An 8,316-nucleotide genomic window follows, 5' to 3' on the forward strand; every position below is an offset into this window, starting at 1 on the left:
TAAATTAACTTGCAACAACAAAGTAGAGGATGTCTAACTTGTTTTTGCAGGGCATGTTGTGATGTGATATGGTCAAAACGTAATTATATAAATTGTTGTATGAGATGATCATGTTTTGTAACACAGTTATCGGCAACTGGCAGGAGCCATATGGTTGTCGCTTTATTGTATGAAATGCAATCGCCATGTAATTGCTTTACTTTATAACTAAGAGGTAGCGATAGTCGTGGAAGCATTAGTTGGCGAGAAGACAACGATGCTTCGATGGAGATCAAGGTGTCAAGCCGGTGACGATGGTGATCATGACGGTGCTTTGGAGATGGAGATCAAAAGGCACAAGATGATGATGGCCATATCATATCACTTATTTGATTGCATGTGATGTTTATCCTTTATGCATCTTATTTTACCTAGTACGGCGGTAGCATTATAAGATGATCTCTCGCTAAATTTCAAGGTACAAGTGTTCTCCCTGAGTATGCATCGTTGCTACAGTTCGTCGTGCAGAGACACCATGTGATGATCGGGTGTGATAAGCCCTACGTTCACATACAACGGGTGCAAGCCAGTTTTGCACAAGCAGAATACTCGGGTTAAACCTGACGAGCCTAGCATATGCAGATATGGCCTCGGAACACTGAGACCGAAAGGTCGAGCATGAATCATATAGTAGATATGATCAACATAGTGATGTTCACCATTGAAAACTACTCCATCTCACGTGATGATCGGACATGGTTTAGTTGATATGGATCACGTGATCACTTGATGATTAGAGGGATGTCTATCTAAGTGGGAGTTCTTAAGTAATATGATTAATTGAACTTTAATTTATCATGAACTTAGTACCTGATAGTATTTTGCATGTCTATGTTGTTGTAGATAAATGGCTCGTGTTGTTGTTCCGTTGAATTTTAATGCGTTCCTAGAGAAAGCTAAGTTGAAAGATGACGGTAGCAATTACACGGACTGGGTCCGTAACTTGAGGATTATCCTCATTGCTGCACAGAAGAATTACGTCCTGGAAGCACCACTAGGTGACAAGCCTGCTGCAGATGCTGCTGACAACGTTAAGAACGTCTAGCAAAGCAAAGCTGATGACTACTCGATAGTTCAATGTGTCATGCTTTACGGCTTAGAACCGGGACTTACGACGTTTTGAACGTCATGGAGCATATGAGATGTTCCAGGAGTTGAAGTTAATATTTCAAGAAAATGCCCGGATTGAGAGATATGAAGTCTCCAATAAGTTCTACAGCTGCAAAATGGAGGAGAATAGTTCTGTCAGTGAACATATACTCAAAATGTCTAGGTACCATAACCACTTGACTCAGCTGGGAGTTAATCTTCCTGATGATAGTGTCATTGACAGAGTTCTTCAATCACTGCCACCAAGCTACAAGAGCTTCTTGATGAACTATAATATGCAAGGGATGGATAAGACAATTCTCGAGCTCTTCGTAATGCTAAAGGCTGCGGAGGTAGAAATCAAGAAGGAGCATCAAGTGTTGATGGTCAACAAGACCACCAGTTTCAAGAAGAAGGGCAAAGGGAAGAAGGGGAACTTCAAGAAGAACAACAAGCAAGTTGCTGCTCAAGTGAAGAAGCCCAAGTCTGGACCTAAGCCTGAGACTGAGTGCTTCTACTGCAAAGGGACTGGTCACTGGAAGCGGAACTGCCCCAAGTATTTGGCGGATAAGAAGGATGGCAAAGTGAAAGGTATATTTGGTATACATGTTATTGATGTGTATCTTACTAATGCTCGCAGTAGCACTTGGGTATTTGATACTGGTTCTGTTGCTAATATTTGCAACTCGAAACAGGGGCTATGGATTAAGCGAAGATTGGCTAAGGACGAGGTGACGATGCGCGTGGGAAATGGTTCCGAAGTCGATGTGATCGCCGTCGGCACGCTACCTCTACATCTACCTTCGGGATTAGTTTTAGACCTGAATAATTGTTATTTGGTGCCAGCGTTAAGCATGAACATTATATCTGGATCTTGTTTGATGCGAGACGGTTATTCATTTAAATCAGTGAATAATGGTTGTTCTATTTATATGAGTAATATCTTTTATGGTCATGCACCCTTGATGAGTGGTCTATTTTTACTAAATCTTGATAGTAGTGATACACATATTCATAGTATTGAAGCCAAAAGATATAAGTTTAATAATGATAGTGCAACTTATTTTTGGCACTGCCGTTTAGGTCATATTGGTGTAAAGTGCATGAAGAAACTCCATGCTGATGGACTTTTGGAATCACTTGATGCTTGCGAACCATGCCTCAAGATGACTAAGACTCTATTTTGTGGAACAATGGAACGAGCAACAGACTTATTGGAAATAATACATACTGATGTATGCGGTCCGATGAGTGTTGATGCTCGTGGTGGGTATCGTTATTTTCTGACCTTCGCAGATGATTTGAGCAGATATGGGTATATCTACTTGATGAAACATAAGTCTGAAATATTTGAAAAGTTCAAAGAATTTCAGAGTGAAGTGGAAAATCAACGTAACAAGAAAATAAAGTTTTTATGATCTGATCGTGGAGGAGAATATTTGAGTTACGAGTTTGGTCTTCATTTGAAACAATGTGGAATAGTTTGGCAACTCACGCCACCTGGAACACCACAACGTAATGGTGTGTCCGAACGTCGTAACCACACTTTATTAGATATGGTGCGATCTATGATGTCTCTTACTGATTTACCGCTATCGTTTTAGGGTTATGCTTTAGAGACGGCTACATTCACGTTAAATAGGGCACCATCGAAATCCGTTGAGACAACACCTTATGAACTGTGGTTTGGCAAGAAACCCAAGTTATCGTTTCTTAAAGTTTGGGGCTGCGATGCTTCTGTGAAAAAGCTTCAACCTGATAAGCTCGAACGCAAATCGGAGAAATGTGTCTTCATAGGATACCCAAAAGAGACTGTTGGGTACACCTTCTATCACGTATCCAAAGGCAAGATATTCGTTGCTAAGAATGGATCATTTCTAGAGAAGGAGTTTCTCTCAAAAGAAGTGAGTGGGAGGAAAGTAGAACTTGATGAGTTAATTGTACCTACTCCCTTATTGGAAAGTAGTCAATCACAACAATAATTTCCTGTGATTCCTACACCAATTAGTGAGGAAGCTAATGATGATGATCATGACACTTCTGATCAAGTTACTACCAAACCTCGTAGGTCAACTAGAGTAAGATCCGCACCAGAGTGGTACGGTAATCCTATTCTGGAAGTCATGTTACTTGACCATGACGAACCTACAAACTATAAGGAAGCGATGATGAGCCCAGATTCCGCAAAATGGCTTGAGGCCATGAAATCTGAGATGGGATCCATGTATGAGAACAAAGTGTGGACTTTGGTTGACTTGCCCGATGATTGGCAAGCCATAGAGAATAAATGGATCTTCAAGAAGAAGACTGACGCTGACGGTAATGTTACTGTCTACAAAGCACGACTTGTTGCGAAAGGTTTTCGACAAGTTCAAGGATTTTACTACGATGAGACCTTCTCACCCGTAGATATGCTTAAGTCCGTCTGAATCATGTTAGCAATTGCCGCATTTTATGATTATGAAATTTGGCAAATGGATGTCAAAACTTCATTCCTTAATGGATATCTTAAAGAAGAGTTTTATATGATGCAACCAGAAGGTTTTCTCGATCCAAAAGGTGCTAACAAAGTGTGTAAGCTCCAGCGGTCCATTTATGGACTGGTGCAAGCATCTCGAAGTTGGAATATACATTTTGATAGTGTGATCAAAGTATATGGTTTTATACAGACTTTTGGAGAAGCCTATATTTACAAGAAAGTGAGTGGGAGCTCTGTAGCATTTATGATATTATATGTGGATGACATATTGTTGATCGGAAATGATACTTAATTTCTGAATAGCATAAAAAGATACTTGAATAAGAATTTTTCAATGAAAGACCTCGGTGAAGTTTCTTATATATTGGGCATCATGATCTATAGAGATAGATCAAGATGCTTAATTGGACTTCCACAAAGCACATACCTTGATAAAGTTTTGAAGAAGTTCAAGATGGATCAAGCAAAGAAAGGGTTCTTGCCTGTGTTACAAGGTGTCAAGTTGAGTCAGACTCAATGCCCGACTACTACAGAAGATAGAGAGAAAATGAAAGGCATTCCCTATGCTTCAGCCATAGGTTCTATCATGTATGCAATGTTGTGTACCAGATCTGATGTGTGACTTGCTATTAGTTTAGCAGGGAGGTACCAAAGTAATCCAGGAGTGGATCACTGGACAGCGGTCAAGAACATCCTGAAATACCTGAATGGTGTTTCTCGTTTATGGAGGTGACAAAGAGCTCGTCGTAAATGGTTACGTCGATGCAATCTTTGACACTGATCCGGATGACTCTAAGTCACAGTCCGGATACGTATTTTTATTGAATGGTGGAGCTGTCAGTTGGTGCAGTTCTAAGCAAAGTGTAGTGGTGGGATCTACGTGTGAAGCGGAATACATAGCTGCTTCGGAAGCAGCAAATGAAGGAGTCTGGATGAAGGATTTCATATCCGATCTAGGTGTCATACCTAGTGCATCGGGTCAAATGAAAATCTTTTGTGACAATACTGGTTCAATTGCCTTGGCAAAGGAATCCAGATTTCACAAGAGAACCAAGCACATCAAGAGACGCTTCAATTCCATCCGCGATCAAGTCAAGGAGGGAGACATAGAGATTTGCAAGATACATACGGATCTGAATGTTGCAGACCCGTTGACTAAGCCTCTCTCATGAGCAAAACATGATCAGCACCAAGGCTCCATGGGTGTTAGAATCATTACTATGTAATCTAGATTATTGACTCTAGTGCAAGTGGGAGACTGAAGGAAATATGCCCTAGAGGCAATAATAAAGATGTTATTTATATTTCCTTATCATGATAAATTTTTATTATTCATGCTTGAATTGTATTAACCGGAAACTTAGTACATGTGTGAATACATAAACAAACAGAGTGTCACTAGTATGCCTCTACTTGACTAGCTCGTTAATCAACGATGGTTAAGTTTCCTAACCATAGACATGAGTTGTCATTTGATGAACAGGATCACATCATTAGAGAATGATGTGATTGACTTGACCCATCCGTTAGCTTAGCACTATGATCGTTTAGTTTATTGCTATTGCTTTCTTCATGACTTACACATGTTCCTATGACTATGAGATTATGCAACTCCCGAATACTGGAGGAACACTTACTGTGCTATCAAATGACACAACATAACTGGGTAACTATAAAGATGCTCTACAGGTGTCTCCAATGGTGTTTGTTGAGTTGGCATAGATCGAGATTAGGATTTTTCACTCCGTGTATCAGAGAGGTATCTCTGGGCCCTCTCGGTAATGCACATCACTATAAGCCTTGCAAGCAATGTGACTAATGAGTTAGTTGCGGTATTTTGCATTACAAAACGATTAAAGAGACTTGCCGGTAACAAGCTTGAACTAGGTATTGAGATACCGACGATCGAATCTCGGGCAAGTAACATACCGATGACAAAGGGAACAACGTATGTTGTTATGCGGTTTGACCGATAAAGATCTTCGTAGGATATGTAGGAACCAATATGAGCATCCAGGTTCCACTATTGGTTATTGACCGGAGATGAGTCTCGGTCACGTCTACATAGTTCTCGAACCCGTAAGGTCCGCACGCTTAACGTTCGATGAGGATCGATATTATGAGTTTATGTGTTTTGATGTACCGAAGGTAGTTCCGAGTCCCGGATGTGATCACGGACATGACGAGGAGTCTCGAAATGGTCGAGACATAAAGATTGATATATTGGACGATGTTATTCAGACACCGGATGAGTTTCGGGGTCACCGGATGACTTTCGGAAACCCCGGGGGGACTAATGGGCCAACATGGGCCTTGTGTGAGAGAGAGGTGAGGGCCCTAGGCTGGCCGTGCGCCCCCTTGAGGAGTCCGAATTGGACTAGGAGGGGGCGGCGCCCCCCTCCCTTTCCTTCTCCCTCTCTCCCTCTCCTTCCTTCCCCCTCTCTTCCCTTGTTGGAAACCTACTAGGAATAGGATTCCTATTCCTAGTAGGAATCCTACTTGCGGCACGCCCCATGAGGGCCAGCCGGTCTCCCCCCTTGCTCCTTTATGTACGGGGGTAGGGGGGCACGCTAGAACACACAAGTTGACAGTTTTCTTAGCCGTGTGCGGTGCCCCCCTCCACAGATTTCCACCTCGGTCATATCGTTGTACTGCTTAGGCGAAGCCCTGCGTTGGTAACTTCATCATCACCGTCATCACGTCGTCGTGCTAACGAAACTCTCCCTCGGCCTCAACTGGATCAAGAGTACGAGGGACATCACCGAGCTGAACGTGTGCAGATCGCGAAGGTGCCGTGCATTCGGTACTTGATCGGTTGGATCGCGAAGACGTTCGACTACATCAACCGTGTTACTTAACGCTTCCGCTTTCGATCTACGAGGGTACGTGGACACACTCTCCCCTCTCTTTGATATGCAATCCTAGATAGATCTTGCGTGATCGTAGGAATTTTTAAAAAAGTACTGCGTTCCCCAACATAGCTGTCATAAACTCCACACTCTTGAAATAGCAATAGATAGAACAAGTTTAATTGTAGCTGCTTTCACAACAGGGCTGAAAGTATCTTCATAATCAATCCCAAATGTATTTTTAAAACCCTTTGCTACTATTCTAGCCGTATATCTATCTGTGCCTCCATCTGACATTGTTTTTATTTTATAGACCCATTTACAGTCAATGATATTATTGCATTTTTCAGCTAGCACTAAATGCCAAGTTTTATTTCTCATAAGTGCCTGATATTCATTATCATCCATGGCTCTTTTATATTCTTTGTGAGCAAGGGCATCATATAGATGAGTACCTTCACCGGTGCTAGTAAGAAACTAGACCAGCAGCATGCCCTGGCGCGCAGTGCCAGGTCCAAACGTTGTGGCTAATCACATGTGTCGGTCGGGCAAGCTTAGCATGTTTAGTTGCACATGATAAATCAATAGTATTTGCCCTGATTAAAAATAGCAGGAGTTTAGCACAAAGCAGAAGCATGTAGCTTGATTAAGAGAAGCAGGGCATAAAGCGGAAGAGCAAAGTAGATAGATACATAATACCAAATCAAACATTTGAAAGGTGCATAACTTACAATAGCAAAGGGGTAGTGGTCTTATGCAGATATACATTGCCTGCTATCATCCATCTAGAACACTGGTTCATAGTACTGATTTCAAATAATTTACACTAAAGTTGGACATGCGCATACTGCACTAATTAATAACACTTTAATAGAGGCACCAAAGCTAAGCACGACACTTAAGCAAAGCTTGCTGGTAAACCAAAAGGGCCTCAATTTCTTCTTGTGCCTGAAGTTTCAGTCATTCTCGTCGAAGAGGAAGTCTTCATCGTCAAAGCGGCTTGCACCGCAGTTGTCCTCGTTATCCTCAGATGGGCAGAAACCACGGAACACATCAAACTCAAAGCATTCAGACTCTGCATCATATGGATAGATGCCTATGGTCCAGATTGCATCAGTTGCAATCAAAGAAATTTGGGTGAGGTTCTCGGCTTCCTGACTGACACCATAGAAATCCCAGGTTACATCACTCACAACAGAAGATACCTCCTGAAGGTAGATAGTTGATAGCCATTTTCTCAATACGAGCTCCAGAATATTGTATGTCATCAACAAATGAACCCCATCCCCTGCTTAGGTCTCTGACTTGCCCATCCTTCTTCTCTAGTTTTGCCTTTAGGCACTTGATTTTGTTGTCCCTATCATCAATATTCCGCGAGAGTCATGTCATCTCGACTTTCATCTTCTTTACTTGTGGGCAACCGAACTCCACCTCCATGGTACCCGCAAGATGCTCGAGATATTTAGTTGCAGCACTTTGCATAGGCTCCTCAATATTTGCAGCTGGATCGCCACGAACTCTTGTTGGATCTGAATTGCCAAAAATACATAGTGGCACCCACAAGGCACACGTATAGGTCTTGAACCTGGCCTCGGACAAGCCCATTTTAGCAAGAATGGCATTCAACATCGTCTTTGGGGTGACCTTGACAGTGTCCTTTGCCTTAAGGATATAAGATATAAGATAGTTAGTAGACTGAAGGTAACGTGTTGTGTGTATATGCCTGCTATCTAAGGGACATGCCAGTAAAAAGAACATATAAACAGGGAAAGAAATAGTGAAAGCACGAAATGAGGTTGAATGCTTAAACCATATGACCTTGTAAAACATAATGTACATTGTTATGCAAACTGCTAACGA

Source organism: Triticum urartu, chromosome 1A, assembly GCF_056163025.1.
Source record: "Triticum urartu cultivar PI428250 chromosome 1A, HENAU_Tu73, whole genome shotgun sequence".
Taxonomy (NCBI): Eukaryota; Viridiplantae; Streptophyta; class Magnoliopsida; order Poales; family Poaceae; genus Triticum; species Triticum urartu.